At 44.1% G+C, this 23,974-nt stretch overlaps 1 protein-coding gene across 1 annotated transcript in view; it reads right to left on the bottom strand.

The window, feature by feature from the left end:
* LOC135572766 (chemokine-like protein TAFA-2) overlaps nucleotides 1-23,900 on the bottom strand; it is a 60,572-nt gene extending 36,672 nt beyond the window's left edge. Inside the window, exon 1 of the mRNA XM_065021198.1 lies at nucleotides 23,430-23,900. The gene's annotated coding sequence lies outside the window, so the exon portion shown is untranslated. The remainder of the gene's footprint in view (nucleotides 1-23,429) is intronic.
* Between the last annotated feature and the right edge of the window lie 74 nt (nucleotides 23,901-23,974).

The raw sequence follows: 23,974 nt of genomic DNA, 5'->3' as shown, positions 1-23,974 counted from the left end.
GTCAACATCAACTGTTCAGAGGACACTGTGTGAACCAGGCCTTCATGGTCGAATTGCTCACGACGCCAGGACAGCGGAGTCAATCACCACCTTCCGGAGACACCTGAAACCCCACCTCTTTAAGGAATACCTAGGATAGGATAAAGTAATCCTTCTCCCCCTCCCCCCCTTAAAAGACCTAGATGCACTATTGTAAAGTGGCTGTTCCACTGGATGTCATAAGGTGAAAGCACCAATTTGTAAGTCGCTCTGGATAAGAGCGTCTGCTAAATGACTTAAATGTAAATGTAAATGTAAGAATCCACTACAAAAGACACCAATAATAAGAAGAGTCTTGCTTGGCCCAAGAAGCACAAGCAATGGATATAAGACTGGTGGAAATCTGTCCTTACGTCTGTCTGATGAGTCCAAATTTGAGATTTTTGGTTCCAACAACCGTGTCTTTGTGAGACTCAGAGTAGGTGAACGGATGACCTCTGCATGTGTGATTCCCACCGTGAAGCATGGAGGAGGAGGTGTAGTGGTGTGGAGATGCTTTGCTGGTGACACTGTCAGTGATTTATTTAGAATTCAAGGCACACTTAACCAGCGTGGCTACCACAGCATTCTGCAGCGATACACAATCCCATCTGGTTTGCTCTTAGTCCCACTATCATTTGTTTTTCTACAGGACAATGACCCAAAACACACCTCTATTCAGTGTAAGGGCTATTTGACCAAGGAGAGTGATGGAGTGCTGAATCAGATGACATGGCCTCCACAATCAAATGACCTCAACCCAATTGAGATGGTTTGGGATGAATTTGACTGCACAGTGAAAGAAAAGCAGCCAACAAGTGCTCAGCATAGATGGGAACTCCTTCAAGACTGTTCGAAAAACATTCCAGGTGAAGCTGGTTGAGTGTGTAAAGCTGTCATCAAGGCAAAGGGTGGCTATTTGAAGAATCTCAAATACAAAATGTTTTGATTTATTTAACACTGATTCCATATGTGTTAATTCGTAGTTGATGTCTTCACTATTATTCTACAATGTAGAAAAGAGTAAAAAATAAAGAAAAACCTTGAATGAGTAGATGTTCTAAAACCTCTGGCCGGTATTTTAGAGCACACTATAAGGAGTATAATGACACCAAGATATCTGTTCCATGTACAGTTCACAGATCATAGGGTCTTATAGGTAGAATGTAAACAGTTGAAGTCGGAAGTTTATATACACTTAGGTTGGATTCATTAAAACTTGTTTTTCAACCACTCCACAAATTTCTTCTTAGGGCTGCAATCCCGTTAACGGGTTCGATATGACAGCAGCCAGTGAAAGTGCAGGGCGCCAAATTCAAAACAACAGAAATCTCATAATTAAAATTCCTCAAACATACATGTATTTTATACCGTTTTAAAGGTAATCTTGTTGTTAATCCCATCACAGTGTCCAATTTCAAATAGGCTTTACAGTGAAAGCACCACAAACGATTATAGGTCACCACCAACTCACAGAAAAACCCAGCCATTTTTGCAGCCAAAGAGAGGAGTCACAAAAAGCACAAATAGAGATAAAATGAATCACTAACCTTTGATGATCTTCATCAGATGACACTCATAGGACTTAATGTTACACAATACATGTATGTTTTGTTTGATAAAGTTCATATTTATATTTTTAAAAATCTCAGTATACATTGGCACGTTACATTCACTAGTTCCAAAAACATCCAGTGATATTGCAGAGAGTCACATCATTTTACAGAAATACTCATTATAAATGTCGATAAATACAATTGTTAGACACGGAAATACCTCTCCTTAATGCAACCACTGTGTCAGATTTCAAAAAAACTTTACGGAAAAAGCAAACCATGCAATAATCTGAGACGGTGCTCAGAAGAATAAAAAAAATGTATCCGCCATGTTGGAGTCAACAGAAATCAGAAATAACATTATAAATATTCCCGATCTTCATCAGAATGCACTCCCAGGAATCCTAGTTCCACAATAAATGTTTGATTTGTTCGATAATGTCCCTTATGTCCAAGTAGCTACTTTTGTTGGCGCATTTAGTACACAAATCCAAACACTCATGCAGGTCCAACCGAACGTCGGACGAAAACTTCAAGAAGTTATATTACAGGTCGAAGAAACTTGTCAAACTAGGTATAGAATCAATCTTTAGGTAGTTGTTATCATAAATCTTCAATAACGTTCCAACCAGAGAATTCCATTGTCTGTAGGAAAGCCATGGAACGCAGGTCGCTATCATGTGAAATGCGGGTGACCAGGACCTGGCTCTCTGCCAGACCACTGACTCAAACAGCTCCCATCCGGCTCCACAACACAGTAGAAGCCTCATTCAAGTTTCTAAAGACGGTTGACATCTGGTGGAAGCCGTAGGAAGTGCAACATAACCAATACCCCACTGTGTATTCAATAGGGGCTGGGTTGAAAATCGACCAACCTCAGATTTCCCACTTCCTGTTTGGATTCCTTCTCAGGTTTTTGCCTGCCATATGAGTTCTGTTATACTCACAGACGTCATTCAAACAGTTTTAGAAATTCACACAGTGTTTTCTACCTCTGGGCTCCTTTCATCCAAGCTACTCAATACTGCCCCTGCAGCCATAAGAAGTTATTAACAAACTATAGTTTAGGCAAGTCGGTTAGGACATCTACTTTGTGCATGACACAGGTACTTTTTCCAACAATTGTTTACAGAAAAGATGACTTCACTTATAATTCACTGTATCACAATACCAGTGGGTCAGAAGTTTACATGCACCAAGTTGACTGTGCCTTTAAACAGCTTGGAAAATTCCAGAAAATGATGTCATGGCTTTAGAAGCTTCTGACATCATTTGAGTCAATTGGAGGTGTACCTGTGGATGTATTTCAGGGCCTAACTTCAAACTCAGTGCCTCTTTGCTTGACATCATGTAAAAATCTAAAGACCTCAGAAAAAAAATTGTAGACCTCCACAATTCTGGTTCATCCTTGGGAGCAATTTTTTAAATGCCTGAAGGTACCACATTCATCTGTACAAACAATAGTACGCAAGTATAGACACCATGGGGCCACACAGCTGTCATACCGCTCAGGAATGAGACTCGTTCTGTCTCCTAGAGATGAACGTACTTTGGTGCGAAAAGCGCAAATCAATCCCAGAACAACAGCAAAGGACCTTGTGAAGATGCTGGAGGAAACAGGTACAAAAGTATCTATATCCACAGTAAAACGAGTCCTATATCGACATAACCTGAAAGGCCACTCAACATGGAGGAAGCCACTGCTCAAAAAACGCCATAAAAAAAGGCAGTCTAAGGTTTGCAACTGCACATGGGGACAAAGACCATGCTTTTTGGAGAAATGTCCTCTGGTCTGATGAAACAAAAATACACTGCTCAAAAAAATAAAGGGAACATTAAAATAACACATCATAGATCTGAATGAATGAAATATTCTTATTAATTACTTTTTTCTTCACATATTTGAATGTGCTGACAACAAAATCACACAAAAGTTATCAATGGAAATCAAATTTATCAACCCATGGAGGTCTGGATTTGGAGTCCCACTCAAAATTAAAGTGGAAACCACACTACAGGCTGATCCAACTTTGATGTAATGTCCTTAAAACAAGTCAAAATGAGGCTCAGTAGTGTGTGTGGCCTCCACGTGCCTGTATGACCTCCCTACAATGCCTGGTGAGGTGGCGGGTGGTCTCCTGAGGGATCTCCTCCCAGACCTGGACTAAAGCATCCGCCAACTCCTGGACAGTCTGTGGTGCAACGTGGCGTTGGTGGATGGAGTGAGACATGATGCGCTCAATTGGATTCAGGTCTGGGGAACGGGCGGTCCATAGCACCAATGCCTTCCTCTTGCAGGAACTGCAGACACACTCCAGCCACATGAGGTCTAGCATTGTCTTGCATTAGGAGGAACCCACACCAGCATATGGTCTCACAAGGGGTCTGAGGATCTCATCTCGGTACCTAATGGCAGTTAGGCTACCTCTGGCGAGCACATGGAGGGCTGTGCGGCCCCCCAAAGAAATGCCATCCCACACCATGACTGACCCACCGCCAAACCGGTCATGCTGGAGGATGTTGCAGGCAGCAGAACGTTCTCCACAGCGTCTCCAGACTCTGTCACGTCTGTCACGTGCTCAGTGTGAACCTGCTTTCATCTGTGAAGAGCACAGGGCGCCAGTGGCGAATTTGCCAATCTTGGTGTTCTCTGGCAAATGCCAAACGCCTGCACGGTGTTGGGCTGTAAGCACAACCCCCACCTATGGACGTCGGGCCCTCATATCACCCTCATGGAGTCTGTTTCTGACCATTTGAGCAGACACATGCACATTTGTGGCCTGCTGGAGGTCATTTTGCAGGGCTCTGGCAGTGCTCCTCCTGCTCCTCCTTGCACAAAGGCGGAGGTAGCGGTCCTGCTGCTGAGTTATTGCCCTCCTACGGCCTCCTCCACGTCTCCTGATGTACTGGCCTGTCTCCTGGTAGCGCCTCCATGCTCTGGACACTACGCTGACAGACACAGCAAACCTTCTTGCCACAGCTCGCATTGATGTGCCATCCTGGATGAGCTGCACTACCTGAGCCACTTGTGTGGGTTGTAGACTCCGTCTCATGCTACCACTAGAGTGAAAGCACCGCCAGTATTCAAAAGTGACCAAAACATCAGCCAGGAAGCATAGGAACTGAGAAGTGGTCTGTGGTCCCCACCTGCAGAACCACTCCTTTATTGGGGGTGTCTTGCTAATTGCCTATAATTTCCACCTGTTGTCTATTCCATTTGCACAACAGCATGTGAAATTGATTGTCAATCAGTGTTGCTTCCTAAGTGGACAGTTTGATTTCACAGAAGTGTGATTGACTTGGAGTTACATTGTGTTGTTTAAGTGTTCCCTTTATTTTTTTGAGCAGTGTATAAATGTTTGGCCATAATGACCATCGTTATGTTTGGAGGAAAAAGGGAAAGGCTTGCAAGCCAAAGAACACCATCCCAACCGTGAAGCACGGGGGTGGCAGCATCTTGTTGTGGGGGTGCTTTGCTGCAGGAGGGACTGGTGCACTTCACAAAATAGACGGCATCATGAGGTAGAAACACCCCAGTGTTTAATTTGCCGTACTATAATAATTTTGCCACTATGGCCTATTTATTGCCTCACCCCCTTATCCTACCTCATTTGCACACACTGCATATAGACTTTCTCTATTGTAATATTGACTCTATATTTGTTTATTCCATGTGTAACTCTGTGTTGTTGTTTGTGTCACACATCTTGGCCAAGTCACAGTTGTAAATGAGAACTTGTTCTCAACTAGCCTACCTGGTTAAATAAAGGTGAAATTTAAAAAAAATGAAAATTATGTGGATATATTGGATATATCTTAAGACATAAGTCAGGAAGTTAAAGCTTGGTCGCAATGGGTCTTCCAAATGGACAATGACCCCAAGCATGCTTCCAAAGTTGTGGCAAAATGGCTTAAGGACAACAAAGTCAAGGTATTGGAGTGGCCATCACAAAGCCCTGACCTCAATCCCATAGAACATTTGTGGGCAGAACTGAGAAAGCATGTGCGAGCAAGGAGGCCTTACAAACCTGACTCAGTTACACCAGCTCTGTCAGGAGGAATGGGCCAAACTTCCCAACTTATTGTGGGAAGCTTGTGGAAAGCTACTCAAAAAGTTTGACCCAAGTTAAACAATTAAGGCAATGCTACCAAATACTAATTGAGTGTATGTAAACTTCTGACCCACTGGGGATGTGATGAAAGGAATAAAATCTGAAATAAATAACTCTCTCTACTATTATTCTGACATTTCACATTCTTAAAATAAAGTGGTGATCCTAACTGACCTAAGACAGGGAATTTTCACTAGGATTAAATGTCAGGAATTGTGAAACTGAGTTTAAATGTATTTGGCTAAGGTGTATGTAAACTTCCGTCCTGTCTGGTCCAGCGACGGTGAGTTTGTGCCCATAGGCGACGTTGTTGCCGGTGATGTCTGGTGAGGACCTGCCTTACAACAGGCCTACAAGCCCTCAGTCCAGCCTCTCTCAGCCTATTGCGGACAGTCTGAGCACTGATGGAGGGATTGTGCGTTCCTGACGTAACACAGGCAGTTGTTGTTGCCATCCTGTACTTGTCCCGCAGGTGTGATGTTCAGATGTACCGATCCTGTGCAGGTGTTGTTACACGTGGTCTGCCACTGCGATGACGATCAGCTATCCGTCCTGTCCCCCTGTAGCGCTGTCTTAGGCGTCGCAGTACGGATATTGCAATTTATTGCCCTGGTCACATCTGCAGTCCTCATGCCCCCTTGCAGCATGCCTAAGGCATGTTCACGCAGATGAGCAGGGACCCTGGGCATCTTTCTTTTGGTGTTTTTCAGAGTCAGTAGAAAGGCCTCTTTAGTGTCCTAAGTTTTCATAACTGTGACCTTAATTGCCTACCGTCTGTAAGCTGTTAGTGTCTTAACGACCGTTCCACAGGTGCATGTTCATTAATTGTTTATGGTTCATTGAACAAGCATGGGAAACAGTGTTTAAACCCTTTTACAATGATGATCTGTTTCGTTATTTGAATTTTTACGAATTAACTTTGAAAGACAGGGTCTTGAAAATTTTAAGTTTCTTTTGTATACTCATATGTTTTTACTTTCCTTGCTTTCAGGCCCACGGGGAAGGGGTGGTACGTGGAGGGTTTTATCTGGGTGCCAGGGGTGGGGGGGGTGGATGGAGTTGGGGGTGTAGGCCCATCTCTTTATTTATTTGTCTTTAACTACCAATTTGACTTTTACAATATCCTCAATATGGTAATTTGTATTTCTTACCATTGTTTTTCTTTTCAGTGGCAGCCAAAATCTATTCATAGAATTTGATATTGGACCTGTAAACCTCCCAACAAAAAATAACAAAACAAATAAAAACTTTGTCAATTTTCTTTAAAAAAAATTACAATACACACACAAACACATGCATGCACAGCACGCCTGCATACACACAAAATATACAAACACTTAACTGCCAATTCCATTGACTGCTATATCACTATGTCATAGCATTTGACTACCAGATATTTCATGCTATTCTTGCTGGTTCCCGGTAACCAAGGAACAATGTTAGTTTTAATGAATTGAATTGGGTCCTCTTATTCATATTTCTCAGCATTCCTGAGGCCAGTGTTTTCCCTTGAGGAAGACTCAACCCCCCTGTTTTTCTGTGGTCTTCTTATCCTGTTAGTCTCGCCTGACTCCATGTCAGCCTTATCTCCATCGTCACTACAGTCGGCTGCCTGATAGAGCACTGGCTGTAAAGCTATTAAAATGGCCTCTTCACCAGATAAGAGCAGGAAAGTGGTCACATTGAAAGCCACAGTCTCTGAGGGTAGTCTTTAGGTTACAGCCCCTGTGTTAAATAGCCTGAGGGAGGCAGAGAGCCAGATCAAGCCAGGCTCTGTGTGTGTGTATGTATGTATGTGTGTATGTATGTGTCTATCGCATCTTAGGGTCTCCAAATCTACAATTAGGCGCCACCTGCATGCCAATAGGCTAGTATTCAGAACCCTTGACTTTTTCTACATTTTGATATGTTACAGCCTTATTATAAAATTGATTTTTTTTTTAAATCCCTCATCAATCTACACATAATACCCAATAATGACAAAGCAAAAACAGGTTTTTAGACATTTTTGCAAATGTATAAATAAAAAAATACGGAAATAAGTATTCAGACCCTTTTACTTAGTACTTTGTTGAAGCAACTCTGGCAGCGATTACAGCCTCGAGTCTTCTTGGGTATGATTCTACAAGCTTGGCACACCTGTATTTGGGGAGTTTCTCCCATTCTTCTCTGCAGATCATCTCAAGCTCTGTCAGGTTGGATGGGGAGCGTCGCTGCATAGCTATTTTCAGGTAATTCCAGATATGTTCAATCAGGTTCAAGTCCGGGCATTCAGAGACATTTCCCAAAGCCACTCTTGTGTTGACTTAGCTGTGTGTTTAGGGTTTTTGTCCTATTGGAAGGTGAAACTTTACCCCAGTCCTAGTGCCGGAGCGCTCTGGAGCAGGTTTTTTTATCAAGTATCTCTCTGTACTTTGCTCCTTCGTCTTTCCCTCAATCCTGACTAGTCTCCGCCTCTGAAAAACATTCCCACAGCCAGTGGTACCCAATTTTTCTACTTGAGTAAAAGTAAAGATACCTTCAAAGAAAATGACTCAAGTAAAAGAGAAAGTCACCCAGTAAAATAGTACTTGAATAAAAGTCTAAAAGTATTTGGTTTTAAATATTTATTTTATTAGGCAAGTCAGTTAAGAACAAATTCTTATTTTCAATGATGGCCTAGGAACAGTGGGTTAATTAACTGCCTTGTTCAGGAGCAGAACGACAGATTTTTACCTTTTCAGCTTGGGGATTCAATCTTGCAACCTTTTGGTTACTAGTCCAACGCTCTAACCACTAGGCTACCTGCCGCACCCAAATATTCTTAAGTATCAAAAGTAAAAGTATAAAGCATTTAAAATTCTTCTATTAAGCAACCCAGACAGCACAATTTTCTTGTTTTTAATTTATTTACGATAGCCAGGGACACACTTCAACAGTCAGACATAATTTACAATCGAAGCATTAGTGTTTAGTGAGTCTGCCAGATCAAAGGCAGTAGGGATGACCAGGAATGTTCTCTTGATAAGTGCGTAAATTAGACCATTTTCCTATCCTGCTAAAAATTCAAAATGTAACGAGTACTTTTGGGTGTCAGGGAAAATGTAAGGAGTAAAAAGTACATTCCTTTCTTTAGGAATGTGTCACGACTTCTGCCGAAGTCGAAGTCTCTCCTTGTTCGGGCGGTGCTCGGAGGTCGACGTCACCGGTCCTCTAGCCATCATTGATCCATTTGTCATTTTCCATTGGTTTTGTCTTGTCTTCCTACACTCCTGGTTTCAATCCCATTCATTACCTGTTGTGTATTTAACCCTCTGTTTCCACTCATGTCTTTGTCAGAGATTGTTTGTATTTCAGTGTTGTATATATTCTTCTATTGGTGCTCGTCGGGTCCTCGTACCCATTTTTGTTATTTGTTACATTTAGTGTTTGGAGTATGTTTCGTTCATTGTTATTAAATAACTCCATTACACTCAGTTTGATTCTCCTGTGCCTGACTTCCCTGCCACCTGTACACACGACTCTGACAAAATCTCTGACCCATAAAATGAAGTCAGCAGGAGAAGGTACCTCGGCCATGGATGTGGAGGAAGACGTCATGGAACAAAAGGAGATGATTGACAATCTGAGCGCCGCCATGGATCGCGTTGTCCAGAATATGACCCACTGGGAGAGACAGGGAGTTTTTTTCCAGCGCATTCACCAGCACATCCGGGGTCTCCCTTGAACGCTTTTTCCCCTTCTGAACTCAGCAGGATCCATTTATCCCTGCCTAAGGGGTACAATGGAGATACTGCCAGGGTTTTCTCCTTAAAGTAAGCTTGTATCTGGCCACGGTCCACCCAGTTCCATCAGACTGTGAGAAGAGTTACAGCCTCGTCTCGTGCCTCACCGGGAAAGCCCTGGAGTGGGCCAGCGCTGTGTGTGGAGAAGATGTGGCGTTGGACCATTTTGAGGAGTTCACCCGCCATTTCAGGACAGTATTCGACCACCCACCCGAAGGCAGAGCGGCGGGTGAGCGCCTCTACCATCTGAGGCAGGAGACGAGGAGCGCACAGGAGTTTGCTCTGGAGTTTAGGACCCTGGCTGCCGCCGGGATGGAGCGACAGGGCCCTGATCAACCATTACCGCTGTAGTCTACGCGAGGACGTCCGTCGGGAGCTGGCCTGTAGAGACACCACCCTCACCTTCGACCAGCTGGTGGACATGTCCATCTGGCTGGACAACATGCTGGCTACTCATGGATGTCTAGATCGGGGTCTGGTTGTTCCATCCTCCCGCACCCTCTCTGCCGTACCCATGGAGTTGGGAGGGATGGTGGGCAAGGGAGACCGGAGGGGGTTCCCGCTCGAGCACCATATGTGGGCGCAGAGGTCACACTGCTGGTCGGTGCCGGGTTGGCTCCTCTGGGAATAGAGGCAGCAGGCAGGGCACTCTAGCATCACCCCAGGAGAGTAGGCACCATTCTCATCCAGAGCCCTCTGTTGCACATTTCTTTGTCTCTGTCACTTTTCATGAATTTTCCCCGCGTTCCCAGTATAAGGCGCTAGTAGATTCAGGCGCGGCTGGGAATTTCATTTAATAAAAGTTTAGCTCATAGTTTAGGGATCCCCATTGTTCCTGTGGATATGCCTTTCCCTGTATTATTTTCCTTATTGATTCTCCTGCGTATTCTGTGGTGCTATACCTACCCTTGTTAGTTTGTCATAACCCCACTGTTTCTTGGCCACAGAGGGCTCTCACGGGGTGGTCGCGAGAGTGCTCAGGTAGGTGTTTAGGGGTTTCCGTTGGTGCTACTACGGTGGAAAGTCCAGACCAGGTCTCCACCGTGCACATTCCCCCAGAATATGCCGATTTGGCTCTCGCCTTCTGTAAAAAGAAGGCGACTCAATTACCACTCCATCGACGGGGGGATTGTGCGATAGATCTCCTGGTAGACGCTGCATTTCCCAGGAGTCACGTGTATCCCCTGTCGCAAGCGGTGACGGTGGCTATGGAGACATATGTCTCTGAATCCCTGCGTCAGGGGTACATTCAGCCCTCCATTTCACCCGTCTCCTCGAGTTTATTTTTTGTGAAGAAGAAGGATGGCGGTTTGCGCCCGTGCATTGATTATCGAGGTCTCGATAAAATCACGGTGAGATACAGTTACCCTACACCTCTTATTACTACCACTGTAGTGGTGTATATCGATGATATCCTGATATACTCCGCTACACGCGCCGAGCATGTGTCCCTGGTGCGCAAAGTGCTTGTTCGCCTGTTGCAGCATGATCTATATGTCAAGGCTGAGAAATGCTTGTTCTTCCAACAATCCGTCTCCTTCCTAGGGCATCGGAGTGGAAGTCAGGAGTGGAGATGAAGAGCGATGGAGAGCGACTGCATTGCAGCTGTGCGTAATTGGCAGAATCCCACCACAGAAAAGGAGGTGCAGCGTTTTTTAGGGTTTGCCAACTACTACCGGAGGTTTACCCGGGGTTATGGTCAGGTTACTGCTCTCATTACCTCACTGCTAAAGGGGGGGGGCCGGTGCGCTTGCAGTTGTCGGCTGAGGCAAACAGGGCTTTTAGGCACTTGAAGACTCTGTTTCCCTCGGTTCCTGTGTTGGCTCATCCGGATCCCTCTTTGCCATTCATAGTGGAGGTGAACGCGTCCGAAGCTGGGATAGGAGCAGTGCTCTCTCAGCGTTCGGGTAATCCACTGAAGCTCCGCCCCTGTGCCTTCTTTTCGAAGAAGCTCAGCCCAGCGGAGCGAAACTATGCTGTGGGGGACAGGGAGCTGTTAGCTGTCGTAAAAGCCTTGAAGGCGTGGAGACATTGGCTTGAGGGGGCTAAACACCCTTTTCTCATCTGAACTGACCATCGAAATCTGGAGTATATCCGGGAGGCGAGGAGACTGAATCCTCGTCAGGCAAGGTGGGCCATGTTTTTCACTCGTTTTGCGTTTACCCTCTCTTACAGACCAGGCTCCCAGAACGTTAAGGCAGACGCATTGTCCCGGCTGTATGACACAGAGGAGCGGTCCATGGATCCCACTCCCATACTCCCAGTTTCTTGTTTGGTGGCGCCGGTAGTGTGGTAGCTGGACGAGGACATTGAGCGGGCGTCATGTGCAGAGCCCTCTCCCCGTCAGTGTCCAGCTGAGCGTATGTACTCGCACGTCACCCTCCTCTGGTCATCCTGGGATAGGTCGGACGATGCGCTGTCTTCATGGGAAGTACTGGTGGCCCACTTTAGCTAAGGACGTGAGGATTTATATTTATATATATTTAGAGTTTCCTCCTGCTCAGTGTGCGCCCAGTGCAAGGCTCCTAGACACCTGCCCAGAGGTAAGTTACAACCCTAACCCGTTCCACAACGGCCGTGGTCGCACCTGTCGGTGGATTGTTTAACGGATTTTCCACCTCCACAGGGAGGGGTACCTGAGGATATAGTGTCTGATCGGGGTCCCCAGTTCACATCAAGGGTCTGGAAGGCGTTCATGGAATGTCTGGTGGTCTCGGTCAGTCTTACCTCAGGTTTTCAGCCTGAGAGTAATGGGCAGGTGGAGAGAGTTAATCAGGATGTGGGTAGGTTTCTGCTGTCTTATTGCCAGGACGGAGGAGTGGGCGAAGTTTGTGCCCTGGGCAGAGATGGCCCAGAACTCTCTACGCCACTCCTCCACTAACCTTTTTCCCTGTCAATGTGTATTAGGGTATCAGCCGGTTCTGGCTCCTTGGCCACAGAGTCAGACCGAGGCTCCTGCGGTGGACAATTGGTTCGGGCACGCGGAGGGAACCTGGGAGGCCGCCCACGTCTGCCAGAAAGTTGGCGCAGACCTTCACCGCAGAGAGGCCCCGGTGTTCGCACCAGGGGACAGGGTCTGGCTCTCGACCCGAAACCTACCCCTCCGCCTGCCCTGCCGGAAGCTGGGTCCGCGGTTTGTGGGGCCTTTTAAAGTCCTGAGGAGAGTGAACGAGGTATATTATAGGTTACAGCTACCCACTAATTACCGTATTAACCCCTCGTTCCATGTGTCTCTCCTCAGGCCGGTGGTGGCTGGCCCGCTCCAGGAGGCTGAAGTGCGTGATGTTGCTCTGCCCCCTCTAGACATCGAGGGGGTCCCGGCATACTCCGTTCGATCCATCTTGGATTTGAGATGTCGGGCGAGGGGCCTTCAGTACCTCGTGGACTGGGAGGGGTACGGTCCGGAGGAGAGATGCTGGGTTCCATTGGAGGACGTATTAGATCCTTCCATGTTGCAAGAATTCCACCGCCTCCATCCGGATTGCCCTGCACCTCGCTCACCGGGTCGTCCTTGAGGCCGGTGTCGACGCGCGGCTCCTCGACTTCTGCCAAAGTCGAAGCCTCTCCTTGTTCGGACGGTGTTCGGCGGTCGACGTCACCGGTCTTCTAGCCATTATTGATCCATTTTTCATTTTCCATTGGTTTTGTCTTCCTACACACCTGGTTTCAATCCCATTCATTACCTGTTGTGTATTTAACCCTCTGTTTCCACTCATGTCTTTGTCAGAGATTGTTTGTATTTCAGTGTTGTATATATTCTTCTATTGGTGCTCGTCGGGTCCTCGTACCCATTTTTGTTATTTGTTACATTTAGTGTTTGGAGTATATTTCGTTCATTGTTATTAAATAACTCCATTACACTCAGTTTGATTCTCCTGCGCCTGACTTCCCTGCCACCTATACACACGACTCTGACAGAATGTAGTGGAGTAAAAGTTGTAAAAAATATAAATAGTAAAGATACCACAAAAAACTAGTAAAGTAGTACTTTAAAGTCTTTTTTCTTAAGTACTTTACACCACTGCTGTACCATCTGCTTCCAACTCACACTCTCAACCACATAGATCCCCTGAAAGCAGCTCACTTTCCAGCCCACTTTCTAGCTCACACATTCAAACACATAAATACCCTGAACGCAGCTCACTCTCCAGATCCCAATCATTTGAATTCTGATCAGCTGTTCACACACCTGTATGTCATTATCACACACTATTTAGTTCAGTTCTTTGCACCCCATCACTGTGAGGTATTGTTTGCTTTATAACACACTTCTAGTCGGAGCTCTGTTTAATCTTCCCGTGTATGACAGTTTTTGCCTGTGACGCCTATTCCCTGCCTGTACTTTAGCCTATTGGATTTCCTGTTATCAACCTATTGCCTGATCTCCCGGACGATGTTACTAGCCTTTTCCCTGCCTGTACTGTTGTCTAGTTTGGACCCCCTGTGTATGACCTTCTGCCTGCCCCTGGACCCCGCTACCTGCCTCCTCCTGTGGTTCTTTAACTTCTTGCGTCGAGCCATCCCGGATCCGGTATCGTGACTACAGCCTCAAGCTCATTACCATAACGCAACGTTAACTATTCATGAAAATCGCAAATGAAATGAAATTAATCTATTTGCTCTCAAGCTTAGCCTTTTGTTAACAACACTGTCATTTCAGATTTTCAAAATATGCTTCTCAACCATTGCAAAACAAGCATTTGTGTAACAGTATTGATAGCTAACGTAGCATTTAGCGTAGCATTTAGCGTTAGCATTCAGCAGGCAACATTTTCACAAAAACCAGAAAAGCATTCAAATAAAATCATTTACCTTTGAAGAACTTCGGATGTTTTCAATGAGGAGACTCTCAGATAGCAAATGTTCAGTTTTTCCTGAAAGATTATTTGTTTAGGACAAATCGCTCCGTTTTCTGCATCACGTTTAGCTACGAAAAAAAACCTGTATCCAGGATTGTGTAAATCTATCCGCAAGCTCATTAGCATAACACAACGTTAACTATTCATGAAAATCGCAAATGAAATGAAATTAATCTATTTGCTCTCAAGCTTAGCCTTTTGTTAACAACACTGTCATCTCAGATTTTAAAAATATGCTTTTGAACCATAACTAAACAAGCATTTGTGTAACAGTATTGATAGCCTAGCATAGGATTATGCCTCTCTTTCAGCATGCAACATTTTCACAAAAACCAGAAAAGAATTCAAATAAAATCATTTACCTTTGAAGAACTTCAGATGTTTTCAATGAGGAGACTCTCAGTTAGATAGCAAATGTTCCGTTTTTACAAAAAATATTATTTGTGTCGACTAATCGCTCCGTTTTGTTCATCACGTTTGGGTAAGGAAAAAAATAAAATAATATTAAGTCATTAAAACGCTAACTTTTTTCAAAATTAACTCCATAATATCGACAGAAACATGGCAAACCGATGTTTAGAATCAATCCTCAAGGTGTTTTTCACATATCTATCGACGATAAAATCCTTCGTGGCAGTTGACTTTCTCTTCTGAAGAAATGGAACGCGCATGGACCTACAGATTACGCAATAATTTCGACACAGGACACCGGGCGGGACACCAGGTAAATGTAGTCTCTTATGGTCAATCTTCCAATGATATGCCTACAAACACGTCACAATGCTGCAGACACCTTGGGGAAACGACAGAAAGGGCAGGCTCATTCCTGGCGCATTCACAGCCATATAAGGAGACATTGGAACACAGCGCCTTCAGAATCTGGGGAATTTCCTGTATGAAACTTCATCTTGGTTTCGCCTGTAGCATTAGTTCTGGGGCACTCACAGATAATATCTTTGCAGTTTTGGAAACGTCAGAGTTTTGTCTTTCCAAGGCTGTCAATTCCATGCATAGTCGAGCATCTTTTCGTGACAAAATATTGCGCTTAAAACGGGCACGTCTTTTTATCCAATAATGACATAGCGCCCCCATAGGTTGAAGAGGTTAATAATAAACACCTGCTGCGCCTTGCGCTTGAAACCAGCTCTCTGTCACCCATCATGTTCATTACAACTGCCCACAGCATGATGCTGCCACCACCATGCTTCACCGAGGGAAAGCAAAGTACAGAGAGATCTGCACCATTGCGCTCACACACTAGGACTGGGGTAATGTTTCACCTTCCAACAGGACAAAAACTCTAAGCACACAGCCAAGACAACACAGAAGTGGCTTTGGAACATGTCTCTGAATGCCCAGACTTGAACCCGATCGAACATCTCTGGAATTACCTGAAAATAGCTGTGCGGCGATGCTTCCCATCCAACCTGACAGACTTGACATGATCAACAAGTGGATCTCCCAGCAACACAATGACTCCAAGCGCACATCAAAATCCACAGAAATGGTTCATTGAAGACACCTATCTTTTAGAGATTTTATTTTAATCACTTGTTTTTTTCCCTCTGATCAATTGTAGAGGTATAATAAACATCACTAAGCAATGGACCCTGGGACAGAACACCACCCTTTGCAACTGGATCCTGGTCTTCCTGATGGGCTTGGCCCCAGGTGGTGAGGGTAGGCAACAATACATCCGCCACACTGACCCTTTACAAGGGGCCCCCACAGGGGTGGGTGGTTAGTTTCCTCCTGTACTCCCTGTTCACCCACGACTGCGTGGCCGTACACGACTCCAACACCATTATTAAGTTTGAAGATGACAAGACAGTGGTAGGCCTGATCACCAACGACAATGAGACAGCCTATAGGGAGGAGGTTAGAGACCTGGCAGTGTGGTGCCAGGACAACAACCTCTCCCTTTTAACGTCAGCAAGACAAATGAGCTGATCGTAGACTACAGAAAATGGAAGGCTGAGCATGCCCTCATTCACATCAACAGGGCGTTAGTGGAGCGGGTCAAGAGTTTCAAGTTCCTCTGTGTCCACAACACTAAGGATCTATCATGGTCCAAACACAGCCTTAAAGAGTGCACTACAACGCCTCTTCCCCCCCGTGAAGAGGGCACGACCACACCTCTTCCCCCTCGAGGCTGTAAAGATTTGCCGTGGGCCCTCAGATCCTCAAAGTTCTACAGCTACACCACCACTTGGTATTGCAACTGCTTGGTATCCGACCACAAGGCGCTAAAAAGGGTAGTGTGTACGGCCCAGTACATCGCTGGGGCGGAGCTCCCTGCCATCCAGGACCTCTATACCAGGCGGTGTCACATTTTTTATCCAAAGACTTCAGCCACCCAAGCCACAGACTGTTCTCACTGCTACCGCATGGCAAGTGGTACCATTGTACCAAGTCTGGGACCAACAGGACCCTGAACAACTGCTACCCCCAAGCCATAATACCTCTAAACAAGACGGCCAAATACCTAATCAGATGGTTATCAGGACTAAATGCATTGACCTTTTTTGCACCAATTCTCTTGCACTGACTCTATGGACACACACTGGCCACTACCCAAACATTCATACATACAGTACTTACACTGACACCCCAAAACACACACAATACTTACGCCCACACACATGCATACTGACGCCCCCACACACACACACACACTCACTGCTGCTGTTGTCTATTATCTATCCTGTTGCCTAGTCACTTTACTCTTGTAGAATACAGGGCTACCTCAATTACCTCGACTTGGTACTTCTATTCCCTGTAGAAAGCCATGTTATTGTTCTAATCCCTGTATATAGCCATGTTATTGTTCCACTCCCTGTATATAGCCATGTTATTGTTCTACTCCCTGTATATAGCCATGTTATTGTTCTACTCCCTGTATATAGCCATGTTATTATTCTAATCCCTGTATATAGCCATGTTATTGTTCTACTCCCTTTATATAGCCATGTTATTATTGTAATCCCTGTATATAGCCATGTTATTATTGTAATCCCTGTATATAGCCATGTTATTGTTTCACTCCTTGTATATAGCCATGTTATTATTCTAATCCTGTATATAGCCATGTTACTATTCTAATCCCTGTATATAGCCATGTTATTGTTCTACTCCCTGTATATAGCCATGTTACTATTCTAATCCCTGTATATAGCCATGTTATTGTTCTACTCCCTGTATATAGCCATGTTATTGTTCTACTCCCTGTATATAGCCATGTTATTGTTTCACTCCTTGTATATAGCCATGATATTTGTTTACATGTTATTTATATTCCTTATTCACTGTGTATTCCTTTTTATCTTATTTTTTACCTCTGCATTGTTGGAAAAGGACCTGTAAGTAAGCCTTTCCCTGTTAGTCTACACCTATTGTCTACAAAGCATGTTACAAATACACATTTATTTTATTTGAACAGGAAGTAAGCTATCTGCTAAACTATTTGCACTGCATAGTTATGTTGAAGGTATGTGTGATGCCAGACATTTGTAAAGGGCGCTAGTCTAAATCTCTAGTCAGGTATTGACAGGCTGGAGGTTGTGATGTCACCTTGTCTTTGACCTAAAGACAGCAATTGCCTCCAGGAGCTATAACCTTGGCTTTAGCTCAAAGGATTAATGCTGTCAGTTCTGAAGAGCCAGAGACCTACTGGTAAACAACAGTTTGATGTAGCTACAGATTTGCCCCACAAACCAACAAAAAGCAATGAAAAGAGTTTTCTTCCTACTGTCAAAGGTGTATTGGTATTTGTGGCGACTACTCTGGGCCTTGCTGGCAAGCTGCGTGAAGGCCGCATGTTTTTAAGCCACTGGGCCACACGCAGAGCCCTGCTAAGACCCTGCAGGAGAGATAAAACGGCCTTGGTGGGGAAAAGGCGGACGCAGACCAGCGGTGTGAAACAGGATCACAGACGGCTGGAGGACGGCCCATGAAGAAGGAGGGGGTGGAAGAGGGGGAGGAAGGGGATGTGAGAGCCACCGCACCAGAAGAGAAGGATTCTGGGACAGCAATGGCTGCCAGCCATCTTCGGAGACAATCACAAGTATAGAGAAAGGGAGAGGTTATAGATACAGTATGTTAGATTGGTGTGCACACATGGAGTCCGCATGTAATGAGGATAACGAAGCATCCCACTGGGCACTGACGTCAATTCAACGTCTAGTTTTGATTTACATTTGGTTGAGTTGTCAACTAACGTGAATTCAACCAAACACCCTGTCGTTAGATTTAGGTTAAAAGTTGGGTGAAAAAAATACGAAATTCCCTTTACACTGATGACTTTTTGAAAATCCAATCAGTTTTTCACATTGATTCAATGTCATCACATTTCATTTTTGGTTAAAAGTACGTGGAAACATGGTCAACAACATGGAACTTAGAAGAGCATCAAGTTCAATAACCTACTGTTTTATAATTGTGTAAGTAATGTTGTCTGTGAGTCTAAAAAGGTAGCGGCCTCACATCTCAATTGCTGAAACCGAATGTCGACAACGGCAAAGACCTTCTAGGCCACCCACTTAAAACCATCACCATCCACAGTAAACAGACGATTCACAGGGCCAGTTTGATAGGCCAATGTGGTACCCTTTAGTCAGTAGAACACACAAACAGGAAGTGACTCAAAGCATGGTGAAATGCTCTATATTTCACAATAGCTAATCCTACTATAAACCTCTTTCCTCCTACTAAATTGAAACCACCACTTATAGAAGCATGTGATGCACAACACAGTGCCAAACAGCTGTGCTTCACTCTGTATTATTTCATGGTGAAATATACAATGCACCTCTCCAGAGACAAGAGGGTAAAGAGAGAATGAGAGAGAGATAATAAAAGAGTGAGAGAGCGCAAAAGAGATGGAGAAGGCAGAGAGATGCGAACATTGTCGAAAACACCACGGACAATGTGTTAAATTGGAAAAGGAACAAAGCCTTCCGCCTCTAAACAAAGACTAACGAAGGCGGACATGATGCTAACGAACGCATCCGCACGGCATTGGCAAATGGACCCTGAGAGGACCTATCAAAACCCTGGCACTACAATGCCAAAGCCCACAAATGGAAGATTGGATAGAGAGCAAGGGGGAGAGAGTAGGAGAGAGGGAAATAACATCTATGAGGTGTATGTTAAGAGTGTGTGTGGGGGGGTTGTGTTAGATAGGGAAGGAGGTGCTGTTATTTTGGCATTTCTGTTCTCTTATTTATTCTGCGGCTGGTGAATTTGTTTAAACTCCAATTGGAAAAGGCTGATCAAAAAGAATGGGGCAGGCAGAGAAAGAGGGGAAAAAAGCCCTCGCTTCCGACTTACATCAAACGCAGGCACAGCGGGTGCCAATCAACGACCAATTTTTTTCATACATTTCTATAGTTTCTGGAGAAAGGAGCGAGAGCTTGGCCTCTGAAGTCTTTTGTTTTGATCACAAAGAAAATGGAGCCCAGAACAGTCGAGAGCTACAGTATAGGTTCTCTCTTTGCGGAGTAATATAAAATGTATCACATTACAATGTCTTTCAAGTGACACCACGGATATGTCACAATGATATTAAAAGTTGTGACAAAAGTACTTAAGTTCATAGGCTACATCTATTTAGTTTGTCTGTGTGTCCTTCTGAAGGATATTCTACCCATGTAATCTAGGCCTGATTAGAGAAATTGTCTACTAGATTAAATCCTAAATGTATTGATTTTATAGAATCACCATTAGGACTATAGGTCATGTACCTGTGACCCGTATCAATCTGTGACCGTGGAATGAGTTTTACAGCTCAGAAATGTCAGCTGAACCACCAAAACTAAACATCAGCACGTCGTCAAAAGGTTGCTGTCAGTGAACTAGGAGAAGGGTTCCCAATCTTGTTTTGCATTCGGGACACCTTTTGTGATAGAAAATATATCAGGGACCCTCTCAGAATACCAGAACACAACTCTTATTTAGAGTGTGACTAAAATAGCATACAAGCAGTTTTACTATGACTTCTGCAGTGCATGGCCAGACTAATCAAGTCTCGGACCCTGAGAAAGAACATTTTACATTCTCTGGAATCAGAGAGAACATTTTGCAGTTTTAAAGCTAATTTCTTGCAATTCTACACATTTTGCCATAGGGCAGAGTAAAAGAGCTGTCACGCCCTGGCCATAGAGAGGCTTTTATTCTCTATTTTGGTTAGGCCAGGGTGTGACTAGGCTGGGCATTCTAGTCTCTTTATTTCTACGTTTTGGCCAGGTATGGTTCTCAATCAGGGACAGCTGTCTATCGTTGTCTCTGATTGGGAATCATACTTAGGCAGCCTTTTTCCCACCTGTGTTTTGTGGGTAGTTATTTTCTGTTTAGCTGCCTGACAGAACTGTGCGCTTTAATGTTTCTACTTTGTTATTTTGTTGCGGTGTTCAGTTTAATAAATATGAACGCCTACCACGCTGCTCCTTGGTCTCCTTCTTCAACCCACGAGAGTCGTGACAAGAGCTGCAGTTTTAAAGCTTAAATTACACTGCATTATGTTCAAAACAACATTTTGGGGGAATACAAGAAGAATTGAGTAGAAAAAAATGGTAAATGATGGAGTACTGTGGATACAAATATCCCTGTGAGCCTCCCATGCCCATGTTGGGTATCTAAAAGGTTAAGAACAGAAATTGTGGATGAATAATATTACATTGTATTGTACCCTCAACTTTTTCCACGCATCTCGTACAAAATTCATTAAATGGTTCTTGCTAGCAATATTCATAAAAGGGTTTAAAAAAAAAAAATATATATATATATAGACATATATTGAGGTCTTACAATAGACCCCCTGCAGTATCTCCTCAGACTCCACTTTGGGAACCCCTGAACTCGGATGGCTCATTGACTCTTACTGAAAGGTCAAGCCAGACACTACAGAAAAGCTCCAGAGGGACTTGAACCACAATGGTTTATGGGTTAATATAGCAGCAGGTCAATGTAGGGTTCACCAATAAGACATTTTGCTCATTTAAAGGCCTAATCTGTCATTTCAACAGCCTAACCCCTGCCACTTTATTTGATAAAATAAAGGAATGAGCTGAGGGAAATGTAACCACTCTCAAATTCATAGATGGATGGATCAATGGTAATGCCCTGAATGGGAAAGGGCACAGTACACACCAGGGATGTGACATTGGAGAATCATCATCCGGCTCTGGCCAGACAGCTGCAGACAGTTGGCACCAGGTCACCCAGCTGGAGAGGGCATTCCTCTGTGATATGTCCCCTCACAGTGTAGCCAGTCTGATAAGAGCCAGGGATGTGCACATCAATTGTCTGTCTGAGGGAGTTGAGGCAGTTATCAGTAGATGTTATTGATGTTGATTAACTACTATGCATGCACCTGTGTGTGTGTGCTCACTAACGTGCGTGTTCGTCCTCCTGCGAGTGCAAATTCTTCCTGTCTTTGAAATCCGTATGCCCTCTCCCTGAGGTGTAATATAATTGTCACTGGTGACAAATGCTCATGTCATCTGATTAACAATGTCAGTGTGAGACGAGATGAGCAGGAGAGATACAAATATGGGATATTTTAAGAAGTAACAGCCTGACAAACAGCTTAGATATTCTACTGACTGAGATTTATGATAACGTAAATACCTGAACACCACAATGCTCTTCAGACTCCACATTTACTTGATATAATTTATAGTGTATCATGGTATGTATCAAGGCTGTCATTAGCTTGCCATGGCTGCCAGTATTTCATACCAAGCCTCTCAGTAAATCTTTACGCTGCTGGTGGTGATGCAGGAACACCTCGTGCCTCTGAATTGGTATGGAGGGGTGTAAGGTGCAGGCACACATAAAAATAGAAAGAGACAGACAACCTATTTGATTGAAAAGCCAGGTTTTGATAAGACCAAAACACATTTGGCTTCTCCACAGTGAGAGAGCATGTTTGTAGTTTTGAATCCCTGTTGTTTTTAAATGCTATCATAGATTTCAGTTGGCCTACATAAATCCCCTATGCTTTTGTTCTGGTATACTGTCTTGGGTTGAACAGCTAGTCATTAGGTTGCATGACTATCCAGAGGACACACTTGCCCTTCTGATGCTTTTAGCCTGTGAATTTACAAGCCTATTTAGTATTGGACCTCGACAGTGGACCAATGTTGAAGCAGAAACTCTGACTTGTATGGCAGCCCACTGAATAAACAATGGTTGCACTGTCGGCAGACCAATGGATGTCTGTGCATAAAATGAGTGGATGGAGAATCCCCATATATGGTCCCCTTATTAACGGCCCCAAGACCAAATAGACAACTAATTTGACAGTTGAACCATATTTAGGGGACATAAGGATTAAGGGATGTCTAATTTGTAATTATAATCTAAATAGTTACAATGATGCCGGAAATGTCAGTGGTTCAACTTTTGATCTAGAGAAAATAAATAATGAGCGGATGCTGTTAGCATAGCCTAATAAATGCTGGTCCACACATCATTCGAGGTGCACTTTCTCGAGATGAGGGCGATTGACTGGCAATTAAACTCGTGCTGTGAGCTAGTATGATCAACATCAAGACTAAAACGAACCCAGTCATTATCGCGCTAATTATTTCAGACCTGATTGGATATTGATGAGATTCAAGTTAAGAACTTCTTGAGATTGCCCACTGGGGGAAAAAACGTGGTTGAATCAACGTTGTTTCCACATCATTTCAACAATAACAAATGTGATGACGTTGAATCAAGGTGGAAAACTGATAGTCAATTACTTTTTGCAAATCCTAAGGTCCTCTTTTTTTCACCCAACTTTTAACCTAAATCCAATGACATGGTGACATTGTTTATTTCACATTGAATTCAAGTTAGTTGACAACTCAATCAACTGTAAATCAAAACTAGATGTTGAAATGGCATGTGCCCAGAAGGTGAGCTCCTTGTAGACGAATTATCTTGTAGCACGCAATAAAAAAATTATTGACTGCGCACACTAAAGAAAAAAAGTGTCACTAGCTAGGATGCCTCATTGACTCTTACTGAAAGGTCAAGCCAGACACTACAGAAAAGCTCCAGAGGGACTTGAACCACAATGGTTTAAAGGGCGCACAAAATTGACCAAGTATGCTAAAATCATGATTTTCATACCTGCTGCCCGCTACCTTCGCGCCCTCCAAATGTTTTAAGGTTGCCCTTTAATCCATCGGCACTGCTACAATCCAGCGGTGCGTCTGTCCGCGGGCGACATCAGCACAGCCTAGATTTGTGTAAGACTGGTCCAATATTGCTTGACACAGTGATTGATATCCGAAAATTAAATCCACGCGCACACAAACGCAACACTGCTCGTTTTCTTGGAACAAATGCTTGACTGTAGATTGATAGAGCACAGAAAATTATTCAGTGCTTTCTCTTCCTCTTATGCTTTCTGATAAGAGTCAGACTATGTATTGTCCAACGTGTGAATACACTGTCATTATTGTTTCCCAGTCTTAACCGAGTGTGATCACCCTTGAAGTGAGAGAAAATAAAATATAATATAAAATTGAGTAATAAACTCAAAATTGAAGTGAAATTGTCCCGACTTCTGCCTCAGTTGCGGCACCAGTCTGTATTCCACTGAGTTCCATCAGAGACTGACTGCATGCACGCCGTGCGCACTAACTTATTATCATACAGACACCTACCGACCG

This window comes from Oncorhynchus nerka, linkage group LG8 (assembly GCF_034236695.1).
Source record: "Oncorhynchus nerka isolate Pitt River linkage group LG8, Oner_Uvic_2.0, whole genome shotgun sequence".
Taxonomy (NCBI): Eukaryota; Metazoa; Chordata; class Actinopteri; order Salmoniformes; family Salmonidae; genus Oncorhynchus; species Oncorhynchus nerka.
Note: the sequence above shows the minus strand (reverse complement) of the source record. Positions and strands in the feature narration are given on the sequence as shown.